Genomic DNA, 17,703 nt, shown 5'->3' with positions numbered 1-17,703 from the left:
GTGTTTGATATTCTTCAAGCATCGTGCGAGCCATGTCAACAAGGGTCCTGTTCTTGCACTCCACGACGCCATTCTGTTGAGGAGTATATGGGGTAGATAGCTCATGAGTAGTACCAAGTTCATCAAGATAATCATGAAGATTAGTGTTTTTGAACTATGTCCTATTATCACTCCTCATGTTCCTTATCTTGATACCGAAGTTCGTCGAGGCCCTTGAGGAAAATCGTTTGAAGTCTTCCTGCACCTCAATTTTGGAACATATAATATGCACCCAAGTGTAACGTGAATAATCATCAACAATTACAAGGCCATATAGAGATGTTGCATTGGTTAGTGTGGTATAATGAGTAGGGCCAAAGAGGTCCATGTGAAACAATTCAAAAGGACGAGTGGTAGTCATGATGGTCTTCGAGGGATGCTTGGATCTGGTCATCTTTCTAGATTCAGAAGCCCCACACAGATGATCCTTGAGGAAATTGACACCCTCGATGCCAATGACATGCTTCTTCTTCACGAGAGTGTGCAGGTTCCTCATGCCAGCATGACCAAGTCGGCAATGCCATAGCCAGCCCTGTGAGGCTTTCGCAAGTAGACACGTGGACGGCTGTGGACCTGTAGAGAAATCAACAATATACAAGTCTCCTCTCGTAAAGCCTTCAAAGACTTTGGATTTGTCAGATTCCATGATGACTATGCAAAGATATTTGCCAAAGATGACAATCATATCAAGATCACAAACCATTGAGACTAACATGGGGTTGAACCCAAGGGATTCAACAAGCATGAATTTGTACGTGTGTTTGTCGTTGGGGATAGCAACCTTACCAAGACCCAATACCTTACTTTTTTCCTTTGTCTGCGTAGGTGATATGCTTGAGTGGTGATGGAGTTAACGGAATGTTCATCAATAGACTCTTGTCACCAGTCATGTTATTAGTACATCCACTATCAAGAACCCACTCAGTGTCTTTATAGGTGTCATCCCGTAGATGAATTAGTACAACTTACCATCTCATATGCTTTAGAGTGAAGAATATGATATCAAATTCATCAAACTTGAATTTCATCAAACAGTGTAGAGTAAAGATAACATGAGGACGTGTGAAGTGATTATCATTTCATAATGGTTAGCTTCCGTCCGTTAAAGCATTTTCCTCAGGTCTCTAGCAAATTCTTCAAACGATTAAGTTCGTCTGGAGACTTGACTTGCATAAATGGTTAGTTCAATTTCTTCACCACCCACATCTGAAGGGGTGGCAAAGAGTTCATCACCCTACGAGAACCATATGAGAATTTAGGCATTGAAGCTAATGCACTTCGTTTCACGGGAGGGGTTAGTGCACTCAAATGCATATGCACAGAAATTTTTCGAGGATTTATGAACATAATGATTTGAGGAATAATGCACATATTCATGACCCTTGTAATTTCCCTGCATACCAGAAGAATTAGCACGAGCATGAGAAGAATTTTGACCATATGAGAAATTTAATCCTCGTGAAGACTTTGATCCACTTGAGGAATTTAATTTGGGGTTCCTGTTCTTCATGGGCGGTGTCATGAGGACATTCACACGAAGATTTTCCAAGATGCTTCTAGGAACCCGGATTTTCCTCAAGGTTGGTCCATTCCTGCAGTTAGTTCCGACATATCTAGAAAATACTCCATGATTTTCACTTTTCAACAGTTTATAGTTGGAGCCAAGTGACTCATTAGAGGAAATTGAAGTTTCACATGCAAAGCAAGATAAAATAGATGGATATACAAGAGGTCCTTTCGTAGCAACCCATGAGGTTTTAGGATACTGCTCAGGTTTCCAGTATGATCCATCAGCATTCAATTTTCTCTCAAATGCAATACCCTCTATCCTAGGGTTTCTGTTCAGAATCTACTCTTTGAGCATGTCACTAAGGGTTTGATGCCCTTTGAGACTTTTGTATATGCTTGTCACATATAATTCCTTCAACCCTGCATTTTTGTAAGTGACATTTGTGGGTTCCTCAAGTGAGGAATTTGTGACCATAGATATAGTAGAAGAATTTGCAGCAATAGAAGCATTTAAAATTTCAAGTGAAGAATTAGCATATTAACGTTTGATGTATTTCATGCATGGTGGAATGAATTCTTCCTGAGCGGAATTGATCTGTTGAGCGAGCAAAGAATCATTTTCAATTCAAAGATCATCATGGGATGCTCTTAGTTTCTTAAGATCTTGCTTTCATTGAAGAAATTCATAAGAAAGCTTCTCATGATCAGCCAATAGAGTGTCATGACGTTCTTGAAGACTATCAAATTTAGACCGAAGACTTGGAATATCATTAGTGAGAATTTGAGTCCGATCAATTTCCTCGTTCAACAAGCCATCGCTTTTGTCTAGCAATTTCTGAAGTTTTTCAAGAACATTTTTCTTGCTTAGTGGGAATATTAGCAAGTTTGTAGTAACTAGGTTTCTGATAATCATCAGGTTCACTTGAGTCATAAGATGAAGTGTGTTTTGGTACCTTGGCACCTATTGCCATGAAGCAATATGAGGGAGCAAAGTCATCGTCACAATCATAACTGTTGTTGACGCAGTCATTTTCTTCAAGGTTGAAGATGGACTTGCTGACGAATGTGGTAGCAAGGGCTAGACTTGCCAAACCAGACTCTGACTCCTCCTCATATCCTTCCTAGTCTCCACGTTCTTGAATCATTAGAACCAATGTATCGAATGAGGAATCAAGGGATCTCACCGATTTCGTCACCACCTCATGGTTGGTGATGTCAGTGGCCTAGAGAGTGTGTAGCTCATTGGAGATATCAGTGAGGCGATCGAAGGTGTGCTGGCAATTTTCATTATCGAGTCTTTTGAAGCGGTTGAAGAGATTGCGAAGAACATCAACCCGAGAGTCACATTGAGTAGAGATTCCTTCGTTGACTTTCGACAGCATGTCCGAGATGAGCTTTGCAGATCCCGAAGCACTTAATCTGCCATATTGACCTTTGCTCAGATGGCCACATATGATATTCTTTGCTTGAGAATCGAGTTGCTTGAATCTCTTCACATCAGCAGCGTTGGTAGCTTCAGATATAGAGGGAACACCATTTTCCACAATGTACGAGAGATCGTTGTCAATTGCTTCAAGATGCATGTTCATGTTTTTCTTCCAACAAGGGTAGTCTGTCCCGTCGAAGGTAGGACAACCCTTAGTGACATTGGTCAAACCTGCGGTCGACATAACTAAAACTCCAAGTGGTTAAACCAAAATCACACAGAACAAGGGAGTACATTGCAGTGATACCAATTGAAAATGCATTATATCCACTAGAGGGGGGTGAATAGGCGATTTTTATGAATTTGTTACTCAGGAATTTCCCTATGAAGAAATTGCTAAGTAACGAACAACTCGCAGCGGAATAAATACTCAGGTGTAAGTGTAACATGGCACAAGAATGGTCATTATGATGAAATGAAACAACACTTAGTGCGAGTAGCGTGACCGGGATATGCAAGTGAAGAACAAGTGATGTGAAGAATTTGAGATGAGGAAATTGAGAAAGTCTTCAGTCAAATTATTCAAATAATAATGATCAATTTCATCAACACATAAATGAGGAAATAGAACCAGGTACTCGGTGAAGACACTGATTTGATGACCCAGTTCCAACTGCTGTGACTGTCGTATGTCTGGTTTGTAGCGGCTTGGTATTTAAACCAAAGGACACATAGTCCCAAGACACTAAGTCCTTCCCATATTCTCCTTGAGCTAAGGACAAACAGTCATCATCCAACACTCGTGGTAAGTCTCCAGGGGAGACTTCCAAAACCTCATAAACTCGGCCACCCGGCAATCCACAATTTACTGTTGGATGCTCCAGACCATAGACGCATAACCGTTTGGAAGATGCACATTCTTCAAAGGTAACAAGTGTCGGTTGCACACAGGAACAATCTCTTTAGTGATGCTCAATCACTTTGGGTTTCTGGGTTTTGGTTTGGGTGTTTGGGTTTTTCCTCACTAATGATTTTCTCTTAAAGTTCTCACATGATGTGATGCTCTCCAATGACAAGTGTCAAGTTCTCTCTTAGAGCAGCCAACCACATAGTGGTTATGGGGGCGGCTATTTATAGACGGGGAGCAATCCTGACATGATTTGACATAAATGCCTCAATGATATGACAATTATGTGGATAAGGTTTGGGGACAGCTGGCGTGCGGCAAAACAATAGTCGGAACTTTCAAGCTCTAAAAGTCCTCAAGTCTCTCATGTTCCTCACTTATAAGCAATTCGCACTCGCGAAACCCTAACTTCTCAGTTAGAGCAATTTCCTCCAAGACCAGAAGATCTTCGTCTCTATCACTGAAGAAATTGACTAAACTGTAAAAGATTTCCAAAGGCGTCAATCAAAGGATTGGGTATGTGTAGGCTTTGAGATGAGAATAACTTGGAAACTTTTCCTTAGTATTACCTCAAGCCCCTTTAATAGTATGATTTTCCTATGACTCAAAATAAAGGAAATGAAACCATAAAAATAAAATTCTTCACACTTCAAAGTCCTCGCATCAATATCTTCAAGGACACACCAATTTCCTTACTTTCAAAATCTTCAGGAAAGTATCAAAGTCTTCATTTGAAGAGATTCATTTGTAGGGGTCGATATTCTTTGAATAACTCAAACTCCTCAGTGACTTATAGTGCATGTGTACACTCAAAAATACATTAGTCTCTTAACTAATAAGTCTCGAATACACCAAAATCACTTAGGGCACTAGATGCACTTACATCCTCCAATGGCCAACATCTTCCAGCTGCACCATATCCCAGAGGACCAAGAAGGCACACGTAAGGAGGCTTTAGCCCAGCTGGGGCTAATGATCGGATGACTGAAAGAGGAATATGATGCCAGCGAGGCCTTGGAGAAGAACGTTTGGGTAAGTTCCCTTGTGAATGTCGACCTCATTTGGGAGTTTTCCCTTTGCATATTTTTTGTTTTTGATCCCGAGTGGGTTTGCACGGAGCACAACCACTAGTGTTCTCTCCCAAACTTCAAAATGAGCTCCCTATACCGAGTGCCCGCCTTGAAGGCGTACACAGCCTAGTACTCAGTGACATTCTCCACGGTGTTGTGCAACGTAGTCCATCGCTGGATGTACTCGCGAAGAGTTTCATTGCTCTTCTGGACGCAATGATGCATCTCCGTAAAACTACCTGGGCGTTATAAGTGCCCTCTTATAGTTTGACGAACATTCGGGCCAGGTCTTCCCAACTGTGGATACTGCTGGCGGGCACCTGATTGAGCCATGCCTTTGCCGGCCCCTCCAGCATGACGGGTAGCTGCCTCATCGCGATGAAGTCATCGCCGCCGCCGATCTAGACGGACACTGTGTAATCCTCGAGCCAAGTTTAAGGATTGGACTCACCATTGAATTTGTCGATCCTCGTGGCGAATCTGTAGTTGGAGGGGGTCTCTCACTCGCAAATGTGCCTGCCAAAACACTCGAGGCCAGAGATGTGTCACCCCACTCGCGCTCGGTCAATCACATTTTGCATGATGATGGACCTCCAATTGAGAAAAGGAGCATGATGGTCGTCATCCCCGTAGCCCATGTGCCGATTGGGGCTTGACCTGCGGCTGTAGGGTCAGTGTTCGAGTGAACCACTCCTCGGAGGAGGTGTTCTACTGCAAATTCGATCGTCGCGCCTTTGATCCCCATAGTGGCCTCTCGGAGGAGGAGGGGTTCTTTGATGTCTTCCACGTGCGTGAGGGCTATGAGACGACTGCACCGTGTATGCCTGGATGGACTTGGTATGAATACGGTACTGCGATTGGGATATGATACGTCTCCAACGTATCTACTTTTCCAAACTCTTTTGCCCTTGTTTTGGACTATAATTTGCATGATTTGAATGGAACTAACCTGGACTGAGGTTGTTTTCAGCAGAATTGCCTTGGTGTTATTTTTGTGCAGAAATCAATGTTCTCCAAACGTCCTGAAAATTTACAGGGAGCAGTTTTGGAAAAATATCAAAAATATCTGTGCCAAGTTCCACCTCAGGGGGTGGGCCAGTGGGCCACAAGCCCCTGCTCCGCCACCACCCCCCTCGTGGCGGTGGGCAGGCTTGTGGGGCCCACAGGCACCTGCCGCCCCCAACTCCAGCTCTATAAGTTGCCTTTCGCCCCGGAAAAAATAAAAAAGAGAAGTTTTCGTCGCGTTTTCGATATGGAGGCGCTGCCACCACCTGTTCTACATCTGGAGGGCAGATCTGGAGTCCGTCTTGGGCTCCGGAGAGGGGAAATCGTCGCCATCGTCATCATCAACCTTCTTCCCTCTCCAATTCCATGAAGCTCTTCGTCGTTCGTGAGTAATCTATTCGTAGGCTCGCTGGGCGGTGATGAGTAGGATGAGATCTATCATGTAATCGAGTTATTTTGATGGGGATTGATCCCTAGTATCCACTATGTTCTGAGATTGATGTTGCTACTACTTTGCCATGCTTAATGCTTGTCACTAGGGCCCAAGTGCCATGATTTCAGATCTGAAATTATTATGTTGCCACCAATATATGTGTGTTTTAGATCCGATCTTGCAAGTTGTAGTTACCTACTATGTGTTATGATCCGGCAACCCCGGAGTGACAATAATCGGAACCACTCCCGGTGATGACCATAGTTTGAGGAGTTCATGTGTTCACCAAGTGCTAATCCGTTGGTCCTGTTCTTTATTAAAAGGAGAACCTTAATATCCCGTAGTTTCCTTTTGGACCCCGCTGCCACGGGAGGGGTGGACAATAGATGTCATGCAAGTTCTTTTCCCTAAGCACGTATGACGACACACGGAATGCATGCCTACATCACATTGACGAATGGGAGCTAGCCACATATCTCTCCGTGTTATAGCTGTTGCATGATGAATATCATCCAAACAAATCACCGACCCATTGTCTACGAGTTTGTCCTACTGTTGCTACTGCTGCTACTTGTCTTGCTCTGCTGCTACTACTGTTGCTACTGCTGTTACTTGTCTTGCTCTGCTGCTACTACTGTTGCTACTGCTGTTACTTGTCTTGCTCTGCTGCTACTGATGTCTCTTGCTACTGTTGCTACTTGCTACTGCTGTCACTACTACTGTTCCTTGCCACTGCTATTGCTTGTTACACTGCTACTACCTGTTACACTGTTGGTTCACCGGACGTTGACGGGAACTGACAACTTCCGTCAACGCGGCAACGTAGTCGCCATTGATACAATCGTTAGGAATAGTCTCCCGTCAACAGATCGTTTCTGACACTGTTGTTATCATACTACTTTGCTATTACTAGTGTGCTTGCAGATACTAATCTTTCGGGTGTGGTTGAATCTGACAAATTCAGCTGCTAATACTTGAGAGTATACTCTCACCTCCTGACTGGCTTATCAACAAATTGGGTCGAATACTCTACCCTCGAAAACTGCTGCGAACCCACGCGCTGGTGGGCCGTCAACAACATTCTTCTAGTTTCATTACCGGGGAGTGCTATTAGCATTCTTCTGGTGCCGTTGCAGGAGAAGGTTCGTTGTCATAAGCATTCGTCTAGCTAACGCCAGAGATTGCGCGATCAACAGTTTTCTGGCGCCGTTGCCGGGGAAGTATTGCTATATTCTCTGAGTCACTTGGGATTTATATCTGCTGATCACTATGAAGAACCTGGAGGATCCAAAGACCAAAGTCTTGCCCTAAACTACGAGGGGAGGTAAGGAATTGCCAGCTAGCTCTGCACTTGATTCACCTTCAGTTATGAGTAAGTTTGCGACATCACCTCCTGCTAGAAATCTTGATATGTCGCCTATGCTTGGTACTATGCCTGATACTGCTAGATATGCTATGCATGATACTATGCCTGATACTGCTAGAGATGTTATGCTTGATACTATGCCTGATGATACTATGCTTGATACTATGCCTGATACTGCTAGAGATGCTATGCTTGATACTGCTTTGCGTGAAGATGCTATGCTTGATACTGCTAGAGATACTCCTTTGCCTGATGTTCCACTAGGAGTGTTCCTTGATGCTCATATTGCTAGAGTTACTGCCAATGCTCGTGATGCTTCTGATACTGCCGATGCTATTGAGATAGAACCTGCTTTTGCTCCTGTTAGACCTAGCTCTCCTAGATATGAATTGCCTGATATACCTGAGGGTTACATTATGGAGGGAGAGATAGCTGAGGATTTTCTTGCGTGTAAGGATGCCTATGACGCTGAGAAATTACTTCTCAAGTGGAAGGAAAAATCTCGTGAAGCTAGGATGAAAAATGAGCCGAAGTTTGCCACTTTGCCTATCTTTGTCACCGATAAGGATTATGAATTCTCTGTCGACCCTGAGATAATCTCTTTAGTCGAATCTGATCCTTTCCACGGTTATGAGTCTGAGACGGTCATAGCCCATCTTGCCAAACTATCCGAAATAGCCAACCTTTTCACTAATGAGGAGAAGATCCGCCACTACTATATCCTTAAGCTGTTTCTTTCTCTCTAAAGGATGATGCCAAAGCCTGGTTCACCTCTCTTGCTCTTGGATGTGTGCGTAGTCCCCAGGAGATGGTCTATTACTTCTGTGAGAAATATTTCCCTGCACATAAGAAGCAAGCTGCCTTGCAGGAAATATACAACTTTGCTCAACTCCAAGAAGAGAGTCTTCCACAAGCTTGGGGAGGCTCGTCCAGCTACAGAATGCATTGCCTGATAACCTTTTAAGAAGAACGAGATACTTGATATCCTCTATAACGGACTTACCGATGCCTCTAGAGACCACCTAGATAGTTGTGCCGGTTGTGTTTTTAGGGAACAAACTGTAGAACAAGCTAAGACCCTACTAAATGACCTCTTGATCAACGATAATGCTTCGACTATTCCCGAACCACCTCCTAAGACAACTCCGAAGAAAAGAGGTATTCTATTCCTCAGTCCCGAAGATATGCAAGAAGCCAAGAAATCTATGCAAGAGAAAGGCATTAGATCTGAAGATGTCAAAAATCTACCACCTATCGAAGAGATCCATGGTCTCGATAACCCGATACAAGTAGTAGAAGTGAATTCTCTGTGTAGGTTTGATGAGAGTGATATTCCTTTTGACAAACCTGCTAGCCTATGCTTTGATGAATTTGACAACTTTGTTGCCAAACAATAGAGTTTCAATGATTATGTTAGCAGACACTTGGAACAAAGTACTCGTATGCTTAGCCATTTAAGTGCTTGTGTAGACAGAAATGTCAATGATCTGAAGCTTCTGAGTAAACATGCCTCTATGATTACTACTCAGGTAGAACAAGTGCTTAAATCTCAGAATGACTTGCTCAATGAATTAAGTGACAACTCTGTCAAAGTCATTACTAGAGGAGGCAAAATGACTCAGGAACCTTTGTATCCTGAAGGTCATCCTAAGAGAATTGATCAAGATTCTCAAGGAATTAATGCTGATACACCCAGACATCCTAAGGAGAAGAAGAAGGATGATAGAAACCTACATGCCAGCTCACCAAATACTGTCACACCCGAAGAACCTAATGATATTTCCGCGTCTGATGCAGAAACACAATCTGGTGATGAACATGAACCTGGTGACAATATGGACAGTGATGTTCATAATAATGCTCAACCTAGCAATGATGAGGATGTGGAGATTGAACCTACGGTTAATCCTGATAATCCACGACCTAAGAAGTACAATAAGAATGACTTCACTGCTAGGAAGCATGGTAAAGAAAGGGAGCCATGGGTTCAGATACCTATGCCCTTTCCTCCTAAGCCATCCAAGAAAAAGGATGATGAGGATTTTGAGTGCTTCGTTGAGATGATAAGACTCGTCTTTCTGCAGATGCAGTTAACTGATATGCTCAAGATGTCTTTGTATGCCAAGTACATGAAAGTTATCGTGACTAATAAACGAAAGATACCAAATCTTGAAATCTCCACCATGCTTGCCAACTACACTTTCAAAGGTGGAACTCCTAAGAAACTTGGTGATCCCGGAGTGCCCACTATACATTGCTCCATTAAAGGAAACTACGTAAGAACTGCCTTATGTGACCTTGGAGCCGGTGTTAGTGTTATGCCGCTCTCTCTTTATCGTAGACTTGAGTTGGATAAGTTGACACCCACTAAAATTTCTCTACAAATGGCCGACAAATCAACTGCTTTCCCTATCGGCGTTTGCGAGGATGTGCCTGTTGTGGTTGCTAATACCACTATCTTAACAGACTTTGTTATCTTGGATATTCCCGAGGACGATGCCATGGCTATCATCCTCGGAAGACCCTTTTTAAACACTGCAGGGGCTATTATAGATTGCAACAAAGGCAATGTCACTTTCCATGTCAACGGTAATGAGCACACTGTGCACTTTCCGAAGAAATGATATCCACTACATTGCATCAATTCTATCGAGAATGCTTCATCGATTCTCATTGGGAGCTTTGAATGCCCTATTCCTCGTGTCAAGATGAAGTATGATTTGCTTGTTGGGGAGATACATATCCCCGTTGAGGTGACTTAGTGGCTATTTGAAAATTCTCCGTTCTCTCTTGCGTTTCGAGAAGGTTTTGTCATAAGGACTTGATCAATCCCATTGACGGATTTCTTTCGATGGCCATAAAACGGATGAATCAGAGAGTCACATACCTCTGTTTTGAGTTTTCCTTTTCTATTGCTTAGAAGAAAAATGATAGAATTAGTTTAGTTTTTCCTGTTTTCTGTTTTAGCGTCCCGGAGAAAAATACCTCGAAAATAAAAGTTCTCCGATGGTCCTGAAAATTTAGTATGATTTTTTTTGGAATTTTTGAAAAATTTTGGGCCTGAGAGCTGGCCAGGGGGCCCGACCAGTGGGCCACAAGCCCCCGCACCGCCACCTACCCTCCTGGTGGCGGGGTGCAAGCTTGTGGACCCCACAGGCATCCCCTCCACTCATTCCAGCTCTCAACCTCTTCTTCCACCTCTAGAAAAAATTGTTTCACAGCTCAAACCCGTGTTCTTGCTCATTTGGCTGTGATTTTCGATCTCCTTGCTCAAAGCATCATTCTCCGAACTGTTTTGGGGAAATTACTCCTTGCTAAGTGACTCCTCCATTGGTCCAATTAGTTTTTGCTCTAGTGCTTTATCCTTCGCGAATTCTTGCTACCTTGGTGACCCTGTTCTTGAGCTAGAAAAGTTGATTTTAGCTGGTCCCAAGTAGTTTTAGCGCGTGATACGGTCTCTAGGCACTAGTAGGAGTAGTTGCTACAAGTTGGGTTGATCCTTGTTCACTTTTCTTTCGAAGTCTCTAAAAATTTCAGAATTTTTCAGATCTAGAAAAAGGAAAAGATGAGGAGGTTCTTGAGAGGCTCTTCAAGCCATAACCACAAGGAGGATGAGAAGAACCACCCCAAGTATGTAGTCCCTCGAGTCACAGAAGTTTGAGCATGCGAGTGGCCAAGTGATGAATTTTTGCGCGCCGCCGGACTTTATGAAGACTTTTATTACTTGGTGGAGAACGCAGGTCTTACTGCGTTCGTTAAAGATAAGTGCCCACAATATCTCCTCCTCACCAATATTTTCGTTCAAAGCTTCAACTTTTATCCGAGGAAGAATCCTCCCATGGTTGAGTTCATGATATACGATGTCCCCCAGTGCATGACGCTACAGGATTTTTGCAATGTATGCAAATTACCTTATGTTGGGGATATCCGTGACCCTCGTCCATGGGACTTGGAGGATTTCATTGGTTCTATTGCTGTTGGAGAGGAGAGAGGAGTGTCTCGCGCTAGAATTGCTAGCATACATTTTCCCGTGCTTCGATACTTATCACTATTTGTGGGAAAACGTTTGATTGGCCGTGGGGAGGCTGGATCACTAAGTTCTCCAGACCTTGCGGTTCTGCGCGAAGGCCTTTTTAACGATAAGACTTATAGCTTGGGCGCTATAGTCGCTCAACGGTTGAACCTGAACCGTTCTAAAGGTGTTGTCTATGGAGGTATCTACGCTACCCGTCTTGCCAGACACTTTGAGATACCCATTAGACTGGGAGAGGAAGGAGAGATGCTTCTCCCTGATAGATATTTGGATTATGACAGCATGGTTCGCCATGATTTTCTGGATAGAGATGCTAGTAGACGGATGGTTTTTAACCTGGTATTTAGTCAGGGTACTCGAGAGACTATTACTTTGCCTGCTCCTTCTTTGTTTGATCTTCATGCAGGTAGGTACACTATTATGCCCGCGGACATCTACGCATATTGGGGCTTGCCCAACCATAGGCACCCGTGCCCGAGCCGTCAGTCGAGTACCAGACGCCAGTTTATCAGTGGGAGCCAGAGGAGCTCGCACAGCAGTGCCATCCGCAGTCTGCTCCAGAGTATCCTGGAGCTGGTTATTTCCCACCATGGGAGTAGACCAAGCTAGGCCAAAAGCCTAAGCTTGGGGGAGTACGTGTTCTCACCGACTTTACATTCATGCTTATGCTTTCACTTTGTTAGCCGGTGTTTACATTTTGCCACTGTCTTATCCATGCTAGTTTCTTTTCATTTTCTTGTTTTCTTGTTTTGTGTCCTTTTGAGAAAACCCAAAAAGATTTTCCTTTCTTCTTTTGCTTGTTGGGAGCTTTCCCGTGTAAATAGTTTTCTTTTTCTTTGTGTCAAGGTAGAAGATATTGGTTACAATGCTTAGTGGTTCTTACATGCTTACATGTTTAGCTTTCAAAGAGCCATATTATTTTGTCTTCTCCTTTGTGTTTGTCTGCAGATTCAGCTTAGTCCAATGCGCTTATTATCGTTTTCATCGTTCGATCGTGCAAATGAAAGGCAACAATGATGGTATATGATGAAGTGACTGAGACTGAAAAGCTGGTATGAACTCTATCTATTTTGTTTTTGTAAATATGACTAGCTTGTCGACCTAGATTTAGTTTTGTTGTGAGAGAACCATGTTTGCAATGACAACTTAGAGATCATAGTTTCTGATGCCATGCTTATTTAGCTGAGAGCTTATAATGGTTTGTCTTGATTGTCAACATAGATTTTGAGATGACTGTGATGTAGTATGATAGGATGGTATTCTCCTTTGAATGTTTCAACTGGCTTGACTTGGCGCATGTTCATGCATGTAGTTGAAACAAAATCAACATAGCCTCTATGATGCTCATGTTCATGGTGATTTATATCATGTTCATGCTTGCATTCAATGTTAGTCAAACTCATTGCATCTTGATGACTGTTATCGCTCTCTAGTTGGTCGCTTCCCAGTCTTTTGCTAGCCTTCACTTGTACTAAGCGGGAATACTGCTTGTGCATCCACTTCCATAAACCCAAAAGTTTTTCCATGAGAGTCCACCATACCTACCTATTTGCGGTATCTACCTGCCGTTCCAAGTAAATTTGCATGTGCCATTCTCTAAACCTTCAAGAAATAATCTGTTTTGCATGCCCGAACCGCTCATGTGGTGACAGAGGGCTATTGGTATCTTCCATGCTAGGAGTGTTATCCTCGACATGTGTTTATTCACAGTCATTCATGAGAAAGGGGCCGGTATTTGGGATGCCCAGTTCCATGCTTAAATCGAAAACATAACTCCCCCCCCCCGGATTGATGTTAGTATGGATGGTACCCGAGGATTCGGCTAGCCGTGGAGTGTGATTGATTGGTGGTGGGGGAGTTAAAACTTTACTTTTCTGTTTGGGAACCGCCTATAGGATGAGTAGCATGGAAGATATTGAGAACTCTTGGTCATTGCGTTGACAATGAAAGCATGCCACCCACAATTATTATCTCTGTTTTCAAAAGCTTGAGCTCTGGCACCTCTGCAAATCAATGCTCCCCTCTGCGAAGGGTCTATCTATTTATTTTCATGTCATGTCATCCTCCTCTTATATAAGCACCAATTTGAGAGCACCTCTGTCATTTTTATGCTTTGCTTTTGATTGATATTGAGTATGACTATGACTGGATCTTCGTTGCTATGAATTACAATGTTTAGCCAGCCCTTGATCTTTGAAAGTGCTCTGCATTTATGTTTTGCGGTCTCAGAAAGAGCTAGCGAGATACCACCTATTCATATTGTTTCATGCTTTTTTTGATTGAAGTGTTAGTATTTGAAACTCATTATTATTTGCTCGTTAGCTGATTATGCCATTGATATTAGTTTACCGTGAGACCTTTGTGTCATTTGCTTATGTGGTTAACTTGTGATCTTGCTGAAATTCTGGTTATGAGTTAGACATAGTTGCAACAACAAGATCAAACAAAGTTTGTCAAAGTTTTTCATTCTCTCTCAGTTTGTCAACTGAGTTGCTCGAGGACAAGCAAGGTTTTAAGCTTGGGGGAGTTGATACGTCTCCAACATATCTACTTTTCCAAACTCTTTTGCCCTTGTTTTGGACTATAATTTGCATGATTTGAATGGAACTAACCTGGACTGACATTGTTTTCAGTAGACTTGCCTTGGTGTTATTTTTGTGTAGAAATCAAAGTTCTCCAAATGTCCTGAAAATTTACGGGGAGCAGTTTTGGAAAATATCAAAAATATATGCGCCAAGTTCCACCTCAGGGGGTGGGCCAGTGGGCCACAAGCCCCTGCTCCGCCACCACCCCCCTGGTGGCGGTGGGCAGGCTTGTGGGGCCCACAGGCACCTGCCGCCCCCAACTCCAGCTCTATAAGTTGCCTTTCGCCCCAGAAAAAATAAAAAAGAGAAGTTTTCATCGCGTTTTCGATACGGAGGCGCCACCACCACCTGTTCTTCATCTGGAGGGCAGATCTGGAGAGGGGCAATCGTCGCCATCGTCATCATCAACCTTCTTCCCTCTGCAATTCCATGAAGCTCTTCGTCGTTCGTGAGTAATCTATTCGTAGGCTCGCTGGGCGGTGATGAGTAGGATGAGATCTATCATGTAATCGAGTTAGTTTTGATGGGGATTGATCCCTAGTATCCATTATGTTCTGAGATTGATGTTGCTACTACTTTGCCATGCTTAATGCTTGTCACTAGGGCCCGAGTGCCATGATTTCAGATCTGAAATTATTATGTTGCCACCAATATATGTGTGTTTTAGATCCGATCTTGCAAGTTTTAGTTACCTACTATGTGTTATGATCCGGCAACCCCGGAGTGACAATAATCGGAACCACTCCCGGTGATGACCATAGTTTGAGGAGTTCATGTGTTCACCAAGTGCTAATCCGTTGGTCCGGTTCTTTATTAAAACGAGAACCTTAATATCCCGTAGTTTTCTTTTGGACCCCGCTGCCACGGGAGGGATGGACAATAGATGTCATGCAAGTTCTTTGCCCTAAGCATGTATGACGACACACGGAATGCATGCCTACATCACATTGACGAACGGGAGCTAGCCACTTATCTCTCCGTGTTATAGTTGTTGCATGATGAATATCATCCAAACAAATCACCGACCCATTGCCTACGAGTTTGTCCTACTGTTGCTACTGCTGTTACTTGTCTTGCTCTGCTGCTACTACTGTTGCTACTGCTGTTACTTGTCTTGCTCTGCTGCTACTACTGTTGCTACTGTTGTTACTTGTCTTGCTCTGCTGCTACTGCTATCGCTTGCTACTGTTGCTACTTGCTACTGTTGTCACTATTGCTGTTCCTTGCCACTGCTATTGCTCGTTACACTGCTGCTACCTATTACACTGTTGGTTCACCGGACGTTGACGGGAACTGACAACTTCCGTCAACGCGGCAACGGAGGCGCCATTGATACAATCGTTAGGAATAGTCTGCCGTCAGCAGATCGTTTATGACACCGTTGTTATCATACTACTTTGATATTACTACTGTGCTTGCAGATACTAATCTTTCAGGTGTGGTTGAATCTGACAAATTCAGCTGCTAATACTTGAGAGTATACTCTCACCTCCTGACTGGCTTATCAACAAATTGGGTCGAATACTCTACCCTCAAAAACTGTTGCGAACCCACGCGCTGGTGGGCCGTCAACAACATTCTTCTAGTTTCATTACCGGGGAGTGCTATCAGCATTCTTATGGTGCCGTTGCAGGAGAAGGTTCGTTGTCATAAGCATTCGTCTAGCTAACGCCAGAGATTGCGCGATCAGGATACCGCACAATTTTGTTGTAGGGCAGTCATCAGCAGAGTCTGGATCTGTCGAATGCCCTCCCCAGCCACGGACTCACTCGGCTGAATGGATTCAGCGATCCGAGTGGCCGCGGCCAAGTTCTGCAAAGGCGTACGCAACACCTGAATGTTGCGCTAGCGGTCGTTCGGGAACAACTGCAAGCGGTTGTGACTAGAGCTGGGTTGATCCCGCGATGCTCGGTCGTCGAGTGATTGTTGGAGCCGCTCGAGTCACTCATGCTCAGCTGGAGTGGCTTTACGTGCGTTCTGTAGGGCTATCTCCTCCAGGGTGTTCCCGGTGATGTGGGTGAGAAGAGCGTGCTCATTCCTCCGCCTGAGTTCCTCCCGTTGCTCCTCATTGAGTGGTTGGGGATATAGAGGTCGGAGTCGGCATTGCGGCTATCGCCTCCATGTCGTCCGCGGGAGTTACCCATAGAAAAACTAGGAGCTCCTCCCTTGGTCGTGTCGGCCATCAAGATCTCCGCAGCGTCTTTGCTGCTCTCACAGTTGGACTTGCCGAATGAGTCGTCTTATGAGGAAGGGAACGGGCTAAGAGTGGGTTCGTCCGAGTCGAGCATTGACACCTGTCTCGAAGTGTCTTGAAGAGCCAGTGCATGCTTGATCCAGCGCTGCAGCCGTGAAAGCAGGAAGCACTCACGACAAACTGTAGCGAGACGTGCGCATGCCGGGAGTATGACACCGACGGATGCCGAATAAGGACCTCGTGCGCTACTGCCCTGAAGTGCGATGCACCATGGGAGAGCAACGCATCGGTATCTAATAGTGCATCATGTAGCCATGCCGAATCGTCGACGGTGAAGCTGAGGGAACCGAAAAGGATCTCGCTGCCGAGTGTCATCATGATGACAAAAGGGATTGAAACTCCAACTGAGTCGGAATTTGCTAGACGCGCAGCCCCACGATGGGCACCAACTGTCGAGGGAATGAACATGACAATAGTACCACGGGTACGAACGCGGCAAGGCCATCAAGGAGGAGGTGTTGCCGTGAATGCTCGCATCCACCTCCTCCACTACCTCTTTGGTCCTAGCAAGAGCGGCTCATCTTTGTCTCGCGCCATCGTGTTTGCCGATGTTAGGGCAGCCAGGCAGGAGTGAAACAACGTGACATGCCACCCCTGTGTTCGCCAACTCCAACGAGGTGATGACCATGGTCCATGATGTCCACACCTTGCGGAGCCCTGGGTCGATGTCCGGTCGCTCACCATTGTGGATGATAGCCCCGTCGCCTTGACAGTGAGCTCGTAAAAATCAGCAAGGAGTGGTCGCTCAATGATAGCCCCGTCGTTGCCAGGGCACCATAGAGGCGTCGGCATTGGCCATGGCGACCCTTCGCATGGTGTAGAAGGAAGTGGAGTGGCTTCTCTGTGAGCGTTAGGAGGCGGTTGGGCAGGGCTGACGCGCCCCCGTGCCCTTGCGCTGCTGGAAGGACTACTCCAATGAAGGCGACGACGCGAATGGTGATAGCGGTGAGGCTGGCTAGGGCGGCCATGCATACGAAGGTCATCATCCGCTCCTTTGTTTTTTTATTGAATGGACGGAATATCATGTGTTTGATGTAAATGATGCCCGAACTTAAGTGAATTGTATCCTATTTGCA

The sequence above is a fragment of the Hordeum vulgare genome, chromosome 6H (assembly GCF_904849725.1).
Source record: "Hordeum vulgare subsp. vulgare chromosome 6H, MorexV3_pseudomolecules_assembly, whole genome shotgun sequence".
NCBI classification, from domain to species: Eukaryota; Viridiplantae; Streptophyta; class Magnoliopsida; order Poales; family Poaceae; genus Hordeum; species Hordeum vulgare.
Note: the sequence above shows the minus strand (reverse complement) of the source record.